This window comes from Vidua chalybeata, chromosome 8 (assembly GCF_026979565.1).
Source record: "Vidua chalybeata isolate OUT-0048 chromosome 8, bVidCha1 merged haplotype, whole genome shotgun sequence".
Taxonomy (NCBI): Eukaryota; Metazoa; Chordata; class Aves; order Passeriformes; family Viduidae; genus Vidua; species Vidua chalybeata.
In genome coordinates, this window is record NC_071537.1 from 686,117 (window position 1) to 698,666 (window position 12,550).

Below are 12,550 nucleotides of genomic sequence, written 5' to 3' on the forward strand. Positions count from 1 at the left end.
GCACCTTCCCCGGGCACGGCTGGAGCCCAGCGCAGCCGCTGCCGTTGCCATGGAGGCCAAACCCGCTGCTCCTCTGCCTTTTCCTTTCCTTCTGCAAAAAGGGCAATAACTGCTGCAGAGCTGTGAGCTTCCAGAGAGCTCCCACAGGCTGCAGGCACAAGGCAGTGTCTGACCCACAGAGTTGTTCAGCCTGGAAAAGGAGTCCCAGCCCATGGAGTCCTTTGCCCCATCCCCACCCTGTCCCCAGCCCAGAGCCCTGAGTGCCACCTCCAGGGATTCCTGGGACACCTCCAGGGATGGGCACTCCACTGCCCCACGCAGCTGCTGGGGCGAACTTTGCTGCCTGGAGCATTTTTTGGTGATGGATTTATTTCTCAATCACTTTAGTCAAAACATTAAGATGAGAAATTGAGATGCTGTCAAAAATGAAACTGAAATGTTCTAGAATGGCATTTGAATTTTTAGAAGCACTTATGTTTAATTAAAATCAAGAATTTTAAAGCCCTATTTTGCAACTGGAGCCTGTCTGGAGCCAGGCGAGGGGAGCTGGGGGGGCTCACCTGGAGAGGAGCAGCTCCAGGGAGAGCTCAGAGCTCTGCCAGGGCCTGAAGGGGCTCCAGGAGAGCTGGAGAGGGACTGGGGACAAGGGATGGAGGGACAGGACACAGGGAATGGCTCCCACTGCCAGAGGGCAGGGCTGGATGGGAGATTGGGAATTGTTCCCTGTGAGGGTGGGCAGCCCTGGCACAGGGTGAATTCCCAGAGCAGCTGGGGCTGCCCCTGGATCCCTGGCAGTGCCCAAGGCCAGGCTGGACACTGGGGCTGGAGCACCTGGGACAGTGGGAGGTGTCCCTGCCATGGCAGGGGTGGCACTGGCTGGGATTTGAGGTCAACTTTGAGGAAAGCTCCTTACTCAGCCAGGAAGGAGGATGGGGTTTTTCTGCTGTTGCCAAAGAGAAGGAGCTATAAATGTTGCTCTTTCTCCTTTATCATCTCTGATGACTTAGCATCAAGTGCTAAAAATAATTTCTATGCTTCATCTTCAAAGTCGATGTGTTGCAATTTTTTTTAAAAGAACCAAAACAAATCCTACATCCCAGCAAGAATATTACAAATATTTCAGGATCCAAGTGAGACTTTCTGAAGAGGCGCTGCAGGGCTGCCAAATGTGACATTTCACACAGAGCTTTTCTCCCTGAGCTCCCTCCCAGCCCTGTGCTCACGAGGAGACAACGACTGAGGCAGTGACACATTCTGAGGGCACTCGCTGCACTGAGGCACGTGTGGGAATCGGTGCCCTGGGCCTCTTGGGGGCTGCAGAGGAAATGACACGAGGTTCTGATGTCCAGGGGACAGCTTGGCCCAGCGAGGTCTCCCTGCCCATTTCTGATGTTCAGTGCTCTTTACTGTCAGCGGTGGGCAGGACACAAGCCAGAGCCAGCAGTGGGTTTGAGCAGAAAACACCACAGCCATGAAATAACAACTGGTGGAACAAATGACTCCTAGCAGGCCTGCGTGGCTGATGGCCTAAATTTAGATGTAACAACACTGATTTGGGTGATAGAGAGCATGAAAAAACACCTCAGAAAATTTTACTCTGTGTGAGCCAAGCCAGCTTGGGATTCAGAGCTCCAGGGAAAGTGGAAGGACCGAAGTTGGCACGCATGTTCCTTTAAATAGATGAGTGTCATTAATATGAAATAAGCAGGCATGAAATATCGTTCCTAAAGCCACAAGTACAGCACTCCTCAGTAAAGCTGGGGCACCCTGCTCACAGCCAGGGCTCTTAGGGACTGAATCACCAGTGCCTCTGAGTGCTGGAGTACAGCAACACCTCCAAACTCCATCCCAAAGCTGCAGCTGTTGTTTTAACAAGCCCGTGGATCTTTGCTCCTGCCCTTCACTCCCGATCTGGGGATGTATGAGTGCATCCCTGCCCGTGCAGACATCCCTTCCCGGGAGCTACGTCTGCTCACTGCCTCTCCCTGATACCCCCGTGGTGACTGACACGGAAACAGAAGCAGAAAAGGAAACATTCGTGCCTGGCTAATACTCCTCAGTCTCAAATTCAGTTGTTGACTGGCTTATTTTTAAACAACAGCAATGATATTTTCAGCAGAGCATTTATTTCTCTTTAGTTTCACATGTTTATGCAGAACACCAAGTTAACCAACAACTTGTTCCCCTCGTGGAACTGTTACTGCTCTTACAGTAAAACATATCCAAAACCTCAGCCCAGCTCTTGGAAGGAAAAAGAGCCCTCACACCACATGGCAAGGAATTTACAGGGAAAGGAGGAGAAAAAGCTTCACACTAAGGCTTTTCCCCCAAACCCACACAAATCCTTTACTGAGCTTTGTGTTGCACAGCAGCAGAGCTGCTCCAAGGGGTCTGCTCACGTTCCCTGAGGGGCTGGCATGTGCCACCTCCTCCCATGCCAGGCTGAGTCTGACCCTCTCCTGCCATCCCAGGCCAGGCTGGACAGGGCTTGGAGCGACCTGGGCTCCTGGAAGGTGTCCCTGCCCATGGCAGGGGGTGGAATCAGATGAGCTTTAAACTCCTTCCCACCCAAAGCAGCCTGGGATCCTGCTGGTCACCGGGCACTGCTGAAGAAACTCATTTCACACACTCCCATTTCTTATCTTCCCTTTGAACAGACAAAATAGCAAAAAAACACCCAACCCCACAGCCCCCAAACTCCCAAAAACAGCTTTGAGGGAAAAGACCATGTTTATATCTGTCTGCTCCTGCTCTTGATGCTAACTCTGACGCCAGCCTTAGTGACTGTCCCCATCCCTGTGCCTTGCCTTTCCTGTCTCAGCATCCATACCCTCCTGCAGCACAGCTCTAGGGAGGCTTTCAGCATTCCTGGCTTTTCCATTCCCCTTCAGACCCATGATATATCCTGTTTGCTGCATTCCTTGCTTCTACACTTTGTTTTTTACTTGATTTTACTGATAAGGTTGTAAAACCTTATCAGGCCAAAATGATGGCAGTCCTGGGATACACACTGATATTTTAGTAAGAGGGGAATTATAAAAAAAAACCAGACCAAAGAAAGCAAGAAATTGGCTTTGTTTAGGAAGTGCTGCCTGGCAGAGCTCCCTCGGGCTGGAAGCAGGTCAGGCTGCTGGGCCTGCTGAGTGACTGACAGGCAACAAGGGGCACCCACCAAGCAACAGCTCCTTTAACTCCTGCTCTGCCTGAGTGTATCCCGAGGGAATAAAACCTGATGAGACTCCTTCCACTGCAACTCTGCGAACCAGCAAAGTCCAGAGCTTGGGCAGGGCTGCTTTTGTCCCTATAAACTGGGATTGGCAATATGTGGAACTGGAATTTCTGCATGTGCCAGTTCAGGAACCAGCTGTGTATTCAGGAAAGGAGAGAAAACGAAGCCCAAAGACCACCCTTTGTTCCAAAGGCTCGTTTTGATTTGTCTCTGACTGTGCTGCTAAATCACAGAGCTGGGGAATCCTTATGGCTGGAAAAGACCCCTGAGCTCACTCCTCTGGGCTGTACCAGGGCTGGCTCACAAACCCCAAATCCATCCCTCCTCCTTCAGTGACACCTGGGAACAGCTCTGGGCTGTACCAGGGCTGGCTCACAAACCCCAAATCCACCCTGCCTCCTTCAGTGACACCTGGGAACGTGGACAGCTCAGGCAGGGAGAAGTTGGGATCTACCAGTACAGCAAGTTTTTAATTAGTCATTAGTAGCCCCAGTAGAAATCCCAAAATCATTTTGATTGGAGAGAAAAGGCTTTTAACTACTGCAGGCATTACCTGGGATGGAACGGATAAATCTTGACCACTGAGTGTTTTCCAGTTGCACATCAAGCAAATGAATTTTCCTTCAAGACCATTCTGTTGTACCATAACCAAGTGTCACAAACCCCACACAAGGCTTCCCTGAGCCCAGCACTCAGAGGGGACACCAGCACAGCAGGGATCATCAGCAGTGACACTGAGAGCAAGCACAGCAGCCCCGGGAGCAAACAAACCAGGCACGGTGGCCAGTGACTACTGCCTGATCTGACAACTGCTTACAGCAAATTCTGTGTAACACACCCTGACCAAGTGTCCTGGTACCTCAAGCCTTTGTGTAGAGTGAAAATGCAGCAGAGCCCGGCTCAGGGAAGAAATGCTGATGTCTGCTCCAGATCAGGAGGCTGAAGGATAGCTTTATTAAAACTATACTATATTACATTAATGGACTATTTAAAGAGAGACTATCCTATTCTACATACTCACTTCTTACTCACCCATCAACTAACTCAAACTCGTGACTGTCAGCTGGATCCCACTGGTCACTGACCCCAAACAACCTTCACCAGAATCCAGCCCAGCAATCCCTGCAGGTGAACAATCTCCACACCACATTCCACATGGGGAAAGGAAAGGGGCAGAGATAAAGATTGTTCTCTCCTCTTCTCTCTGTGCCTCTCCTGAGAGACAGAATTGTGTCCCTCTGTCCAGAGAATGTGAGTGTCACACTTTGTGCCTCATGCTGGGTAAAACCTGGGTGGTTACAGGAATGGGATGAGCTCTGAGGACCCTCCCAAGCTCTAACCCAGCCCAGCCCAGCCCATGCTCCCACCCCGGGCAGTGTGGGAGAGCTGTGGGGTCGAAGCTCAGCCCGCAGCCCCTCCCTGGGCAGCGGTGCCTCCAGGCTGGGCCAGCTGAGCTGGAACCACCAACAGGGAAAACAGAGCCAGCAACATGAGCTGAGGGGACAGAAAAGCCACTTTCTGCAGCTTAAAGTGACCCTTTAGAAGAGTCCCTGTTGGCCGTGACCTTGTCAAGGTCGACTGACCACAGCACCAGTGCAAGAGCTCCAACCCCAGGAGCTGCACTGGATTTGAGGACAGCCAAGACTGCACACCCTGCTGCTGGCCTGTGTGTTTGAGGAAACCCTTTTATCCTCCAGACACTCTCTCAAGCCTTTCCCAGCTGTCTCTCCTCAGGCACTGCCTCTGCTCCACAGATGAAATCCATTGAACCCTCATCTGGATTCCACACCAGCAGCAAATAACAAATCCCTGATCACGTGTGCCTGCAAAGAGCTGCGGGTCTGCACAGGAGTGAGGAGGTTTTCAAAAGTCTGCCACCATGCCATTCTCCATTAGAGTCATTTCTGCAGAGTTCTGTTCAACCCTGAGACCTTTGGGGGTTTATTTGGGCATGGCACACTTGGCTGTAGTTGCAAAGGAAAATCAGGAATTAGCTTTCCGGGTGAAATGACTGCTAGAAATGGATTAGCATTTTGTCACTACGGCAGCCAGCCCTCGATGCTCTGGGAGAAGGAAGCTCTCTTCTCCTCTGCATGCAGGTACCTGCTCCTGGCCTGCTGTGGGCAAATCAAGACAGGATCCCACGAGTGATTTCATTTGGATTTCTGACATATTGGCTAATATTTGTCAGCTTTTACCATAAAATATATTAATACAAATGTTTCGTGTCTTAAAATTGTTCAGCGCTGTTAGAGTCTCGCTCCCAGAGTGGTTGGATGGGTTCTAATCCTACATCCCAGTCAACCAGGATCTGTAAAATTTTTAGGACTTGCTTTTTAAATTGTTTTTCCGTTTAAGCTGAGCCTCTGTTCCTGATCATGCATGAAGAGCTACAGCACAGAAGGTGCCAAGCTGAGAACACATGTTTTAAGGGAAAATGTTAAAGGTCATTATTTAAAGGCCTTCACTTGTTAACATTCATTTGCTGATGCTACTTTGAATTCAAGCCATCTGCAATAAAAAGTAATATTATAGTGATGCATTTTAGGAGGAAAAAAAGCAAAGTTTTACTCTTCATGTAAACTGACAGTGCACTGGGAAACTTGGTGAAACTTCACCACGTGGGAGGTGTTGACAACTGAGCACATACCAAGGGAAGGCTTTACAGGCACACAGTTCCACAAATACACCCCAGACTGGTGTTTGTCAAGACAACCCATGAGCCTTCAGCACATTCTTTAAAGCCTTATTCAAGTGGGGTGTTTTTTTCTCCATCAGGGCCCTGGTGACAAATGCACTTTCCTCTGGTCAGGCCGTTCTTGTGGCCTCGTGCTGGTGCCACTGCAAACCCTTAATCACCACTGCAAACACTAAAATTCCTACCAGTCTGACATTTGCAGGTGAAGAGCAAGGGTTATGGCTCAGGAAGCTGCCAGGAGCCAACACAAAGCAGGCAGAAATTGCACTGCAAAGTAAAGTGGTCTGCCCTGAGAAAGGTTCAGTTCCTGAGCATATATTGAGCACCCAGCAAGCCCTTACACAGAGAGAGGAGCCCAAGTGCAGAGAGGTGCCAGGTTAAGGATGCTGCATGCCAGCTGAGAGCCCAGGCTGGCAGCTGTGAGTCTTTCTTGCCAGGAAATTATTGTTTTGTACTACACACATTTCTCTGGCTGTATCACAATGTGTGAAATAACAGGCAGAAATCAACGGGACTCCAATGTGTTTTCTAATTTCTGTCTCCAATTTTAGCAGTGTCAGTAGAGGCATCCCATGAACTGAAAGGAAAAAGGATCTGGATGAGATAAATCACATTTAAAATGACTGAGAGAGCAAGCAGCTGGGCAGAAAAATGAAAGAACTTTCTTTTGTTTAGGTTAAATAGCGCAGAATAGAATCAAAAGCCCAGACTGGCTTGGGTTGTGAGGGCCCTTCAAGCACATCCCATTCCCTACCATGGACAGGGACAGCAGTGTCACGCTGTCAGGGTGCTCCAAGGCCTGTTCAGCCTGGCCTTGGGCACTTCCAGGACTGGGGAGCCTGTTTTCCTGTGAGGACAGGATTGCCATGGGAAGCAGTTCTGAGCCACGCCGTGCACGGAGTTCAGCAAACAGGAAATGCCCGAATCAGCTCCCCGGCGAGCACAGACACAGACTGTTTGTCACAGCGATTCATCGGGGCGTGCATTACCCCAAACACCAACACCCACAGCTGCAGAGGAGATCCAGCAGCAATCTCTGACCCTGGCACTTCAACTGCATCACGCACGACAGAGACTCCATAAAATCCTGAGGGACAGAGGGAGCAGGAAGGTGCAGCTGGGCCCCAGTGCCAGGCAGAGCCATCCCCTTCCTGGCATCCGAGAGCAGAGCTTCGCAAATCAGAGCCACGGTTATCACCACCCCGGGGGGGGAACGGGGGGAAAACCTCAGACACAGAATGCCAAACAGCACACCTGCAAATGGAGCCTACGGAGCCTTAGTGCAGCAAATCCGGCTGTCTGTCTGTCTGTCTATCCCACATTACGTCCATATTTACAGAGACATCACACAGGTCAGCACCGATTAATCAGCACAGGCAGGCACTAATTAAGGAGCATAGTTAGGCACTCATTAGCGAGCACAGGTAGGCGCTAATGAAGGAGCACAGGTAGGCAGAAACCTCACTCCCTCATGCTGCACACCGAGGGAGTCCCTGCCTGCAGCGCACTCCAGATAAAACCTGTAGGCTGCTCGAGCAGACACATTTACAGAGATTTTTACAATCCACACTGCAAAAGGCTGAAAAAAATAATCCATCCTTGCTGCATATGCTTCTATTTTCCCTCTCTGCCCTCCAAACAGTGGGATCGGATGAGGAGTGATGCATCGATTGGTCCAGGGAAGCACGGAGAGGACAGGGAAGGAAAATAAAATAAAAAATACTAAAAATCCCCCAAGCGTAGAGTAAAATGTGCTCACCACGTACCTCGAGCGCGGATCCGAGCAGTCGGAGGAGCTACGGACAGGTTTCCCCGGCAGGCTGCGGGATGAGCTCAGTGCCGGCAGGCTCAGCCATTGCGGAGTCACTGCAGCTCCGGCAGCACGTCAGCACCGCTCCCGGCTCCAGAGCCCTCCCATCCCGAGATCAGCACCGCTCCCGGCTCCAGAGCCCTCCCATCCCGAGATCAGCACCGCTCCCGGCTCCAGAGCCCTCCCATCCCTGCCTTCCCATCCCGAGATCAGCACCGCTCCCGGCTCCAGAGCCCTCCCATCCCGAGATCAGCACCGCTCCCGGCTCCAGAGCCCTCCCATCCCTGCCTTCCCATCCCGGGATCAGCACCGCTCCCGGCTCCAGAGCCCTCCCATCCCGGGATCAGCACCGCTCCCGGCTCCAGAGCCCTCCCATCCCGGGATCAGCACCGCTCCCGGCTCCAGAGCCCTCCCATCCCGGGATCAGCACCGCTCCCGGCTCCAGAGCCCTCCGTTCCGTCCCTTCCCAGCCGGCCGGGGATGCTGCTCCAAACGCGCCCCTCCGGCGCTCAGGGCCCCTCGCTCCGGCCGGGATCGGCATTTCCAGCTCCATGAGGAGCCAAAGCTCTGCATCCAGCACAGCTGGGACCCGCCCGGGGCTGCTCCTCCAGCGGGGCTGCCTTGCTGAAAAGGGCAGGGAGGGATTGAAGGACACTTGGATTTAAAAACAGCTACCAAGCTTTGCACTTGCTCCGAGCAATAGAGATGGGATCAAGTTCTAGAGTCATGGAATCACGGGCTCTTCTGGGTTGGAAGGGACCTCAAATCCCACCCAGTGCCACCCCTGCCATGGCAGGGACACCTCCCACTGTCCCAGGTGCTCCAGCCCCAGTGTCCAGCCTGGCCTTGGGCACTGCCAGGGATCCAGGGGCAGCCACAGCTGCTCTGGGAATTCACCCTGTGCCAGGGCTGCCCACCCTGCCAGGGAACAATTCCCAATTCCCAATTCCCAATCTCCCATCCAGCTCTGCCCTCTGGCAGTGGGAGCCATTCCCTGTGTGCTGTCCCTCCATCCCTTGTCCCCAGTCCCTCTGCAGCTCTCCTGGAGCCCCTTCAGGCCCTGGCAGAGCTCTGAGCTCTCCCTGGAGCTGCTCCTCTCCAGGTGAGCACCCCCAGGTGTGCCAGGTTAGCTCCAGGGCAGAGGGGCTCCTCTGGACTCCCTCCAGCAGGTCTGTGGTCCATGGAAACCCGTCCCTGTGGAAGGGCAGGGCAGGCACTGGGGTGTATCTCTTACAGGAATGGCATTCCTGGTACCAGCGTGCTCTGAGGTGACCTGGGAGTGCTGGGAGGGTGGGAAAAGGCAGGAGTTGTTGCAAGGCCCTGTAAGGTTCGATTTGAGGACTAAAACCTATGGATATAAAGCAGGTCTGTAACCCCCAGAGTGCTGTATCCCACTGCTCCTCATACCTGAGGGAAATACCCATTGTCAATATTCACTCGCCCACTGAAAATTCCCCTTTCCATCAGAAACTAAACCCAAATATGCATAAAAGAAATGCATTTGGGTACAAGATACTTCTAACAGCCCCACACCACCAAGTTCTCTACAGGCAAATAGGATATAGGGCATATTTGTTTGATTTTGTGTCTTCTTGATATGAAAAACAGTGAAGACTGGGGAGAAGAGTGGGAAGTGTTGCCAGTGTGTATCCATGAACTGCTGACAGGAATGACAGAGTGATCTGAGTGCAGGGCTGGGAAGCAGAAACCTACCCTAGAGCACAGCTTCACTTTTAGAAAGGAGGGTCCAGGGGTTTTTCCCCCTTAAACAACAGCTAGGTATCTGGAACTTTCCATTGAAAATCTTCATTTTCCCTCCATCCAAAGCTCACAACTGTGCAGGACAAGAAACATCTCCCTGCTAGTCAGATTCCTTAGAAGCTTGTTCCTATTTTTGTGGATCCCCAAGGCCGTGTTCCCCCTGCCTGCTCCCTGCTGGGTGGTTCAATTATCCTTGGCCAAAGGGGCATGTAGAGGCACTTGGAGACAACAGGACTGGCTGTGGCTCTGAGAGCTGTGACAACAACAGCTCTGGGACAAATAAAACTGGGTTCTATTTTTAGAGCTGAATTGCAACACTTTGTGGGAGTTTGTAAGCAAAACAAGTCACGTTGCAGGCAGTGTTGTAAGTGACCTACAGCGAGAGCCTAGCAGTGGTTTGCATCACTCAAAGAATTGGGGTTTGTTTTTCGGCTGGCAAGTGCTCAGGAGAAGCATTCCTCTGGCAGCTTCCATGGGCTGAGCTGTACAAAAATGAGAATGGACTTAAAAACCTGAAGTTAGTAAGTAAAGAGGAGCTGAAGGAATTTTCATGCTCTGCTTTTCTGATTCACTCTGGAAGTGGTCAGAGTTTCTTCCATTGCAAGACTGAGAAGCAAACCAGCAGCACTCTGGGTTTAAGCCCTGCTTTGTGCCCTGCCCAGCTGTGCCAGCACAGGTTCTGGGCTCCCTGTGGCACCGAGCTCAGGTCAGGCAGGATCAACCCCCCCTGTGCAGCCACCACAGAACGGCACAAAGTATGTGGGGATTGCTGAGGAACATGACAGACACGGCCCAGGGCACGGCACAGCCCTGCCACGGCAGCAGCCACACCACACACAGGTTCTGTATTGATGCTCCAATGGAATAAAATCAGAGAATCAGCAAACCCCACACGGGTTTGGGCTGCAAGGGACCTTAAGGCTCATCGTGTTCCACCGCACGCTGTCCCACGTCACAGCCCGGGCGAGCAGCAGCCACGCGGAAAGGACGCAGGAGAAGCTGGTGGTTAATGATGAACCTGATTCCAAGAAATGCTCAGCATGAAATACACGTACGGTTCCATTTCCAGGGGCAGCCAGGGAGGTTAATGACCAACCCCTCGCTGGGATGGAGACTGGGAGTGCTCAGATTTCAGCGGGGTTGGAGCCTGTGTCTGCACAGGAGAGCAGCAGTCACGGAATCACCGAATCATTTGGGCTGGAAAAGCCCTCCAGGATCACCGAGTCCCAGCTGTGCCCCATCCCCACCCTGTCCCCAGCCCAGAGCTCTGAGTGCCACCTCCAGGAGTTCCCTGGACACCTCCAGGGATGGGCACTGCAACCCTCCCTGGGCAGTGCCAATCCCTGACCCCCTTTCCATGGGGAAATTCCTGCTGCTGCTCACCCTGAGCCTGCCCTGGCCCAGCCTGAGGCCGTTCCCTCTCCTCCTGTCCCTGTCCCTGGAGCAGAGCCCGACCCCCACGGCTGTCCCCTCCTGGCAGGAGCTGTAGGCACATTTTCCCAAATCAGTCCTGAAATTCCCACTGTCTCACATTGTATGGCTAGGAAGTGGGTGGATTACTTTGATTTTTATTAGTAAGAAACCAAAGAAATGTCAGTGAACATTATCAATTTCTAAATTAATGCAAGTTTATCACTGGTTTGGGATTACAAACAACTTCTGTGCAATGCCTGAAATACCCGTCCCTGCAGCTGGGCTGAGCCCTCATGTCAGGCCCAACCCAGAGGCTGAAAACCAAAGACAAAGTTGAAGCTGTCTGAGCAGCAAGTGTGACTCCACACCCCAGTCATTGCCTTTGTTATTCTGTGGAGGAGATGGTCACTGTTTCTGGCTTAAAAGGAATTAATCAATACATGATTGGTCTGTGACATGCAAGTAAATGAGATTAGAGCGAGTCCCAGCTGTGCAGAGGATCGCAGTGCAACAAATCAATAACCTTTCAAAGACTTCATCTGACAACAGGAAAAGTCACTATTTTTCCTGATGACAGCGCAGTGAGTTTCTGTCAATAACCCAAAAGTTTCTGCCATTGAATTTTACATGAAAATAAAAGCATTCATCCAATGACCGATGAAAGAGCAGCTGTGGCTGCCCCCTGGATCCCTGGCAGTGCCCAAGGCCAGGCTGGACACTGGGGTTGGAGCACCTGGGACAGTGGGAGGTGTCCCTGCCATGGCAGGGGTGGCACTGGGTGGGAGTTAAGGTGCCTCCCAACCCAAACCAATCTGGGCTTCTGTGATTCCACGATCCCCATGTCCCTCCTGAGGCAGGCAGCCCTTGCTGTGGGCCCGCAGTGCTGAGCCCCGGTTCCTCACACCCGAGTCAGCGCTGGCTGCAGCACAGGAGCAGTTCTGGGGTGCAGGACCTGCTGAGCCCCTTGTTCCTGTCAGCACTGGCTGCAGCACAGGAGCAGTTCTGGGGTGCAGGACCTGCTGTGCCCCTTGTTCCTGTCAGGGCTGGCTGCAGCAGAGGAGCAGTTCTGGGGTGCAGGACCTGCTGAGCCCCCTGTTCCTGTCAGCACTGGCTGCAGCAGAGGAGCAGTTCTGGTGTGCAGGACCTGCTGAGCCCCTTGTTCCTGTCAGGAGAGGAGCAGGTTCCCGGAGGCAGGACCTGCTGAGCCTCCCGAGGAGCGGCTGCCGTGCCCGTGCCCGGGAGGGCAGGCTGGCAGCAGGGAGCAGGGAGGGCAGGCTGCTGGGAGCACTGAGCTGGGAGCTGGGAGCTGGGAGGGCAGGCTGCAGGGAGCAGGGAGCAGGGAGGGCAGGGAACAGAGAGTTGGGAGGGCAGGCTGCTGGCCACAGGGAGCTGGGAGCAGGGAGCTGGGAGCTGGGAGGGCAGGCTGCCGGCGGCAGGGAGCTGGGAGCTGGGAGCACTGAGCTGGGAGCAGGGAGCTGGGAGGGCAGGCTGCAGGGAGCAGGGAGGGCAGGCTGCTGGCAGCAGGGAGCTGGGAGCTGGGAGGGCAGGGAACAGGGAGCTGGGAGGGCAGGCTGCTGGCGGCAGGGAGCTGGGAGCAGGGAGCAGGGAGGGCAGGCTGCCGGCGGCAGGGAGCAGCAGA

At 53.1% G+C, this 12,550-nt stretch overlaps 1 protein-coding gene across 15 annotated transcripts in view; it reads right to left on the bottom strand.

Moving 5' to 3' along the window:
• JAKMIP3 (Janus kinase and microtubule interacting protein 3) overlaps positions 1–7,767 on the bottom strand; it is a 65,621-nt gene extending 57,854 nt beyond the window's left edge. For all 15 annotated transcript variants that reach the window (XR_008432021.1, XM_053948812.1, XM_053948811.1 and 12 more), the window contains exon 1: positions 7,694–7,767. The gene's annotated coding sequence lies outside the window, so the exon portion shown is untranslated. The remainder of the gene's footprint in view (positions 1–7,693) is intronic.
• Positions 7,768–12,550: the final 4,783 nt, after the last annotated feature.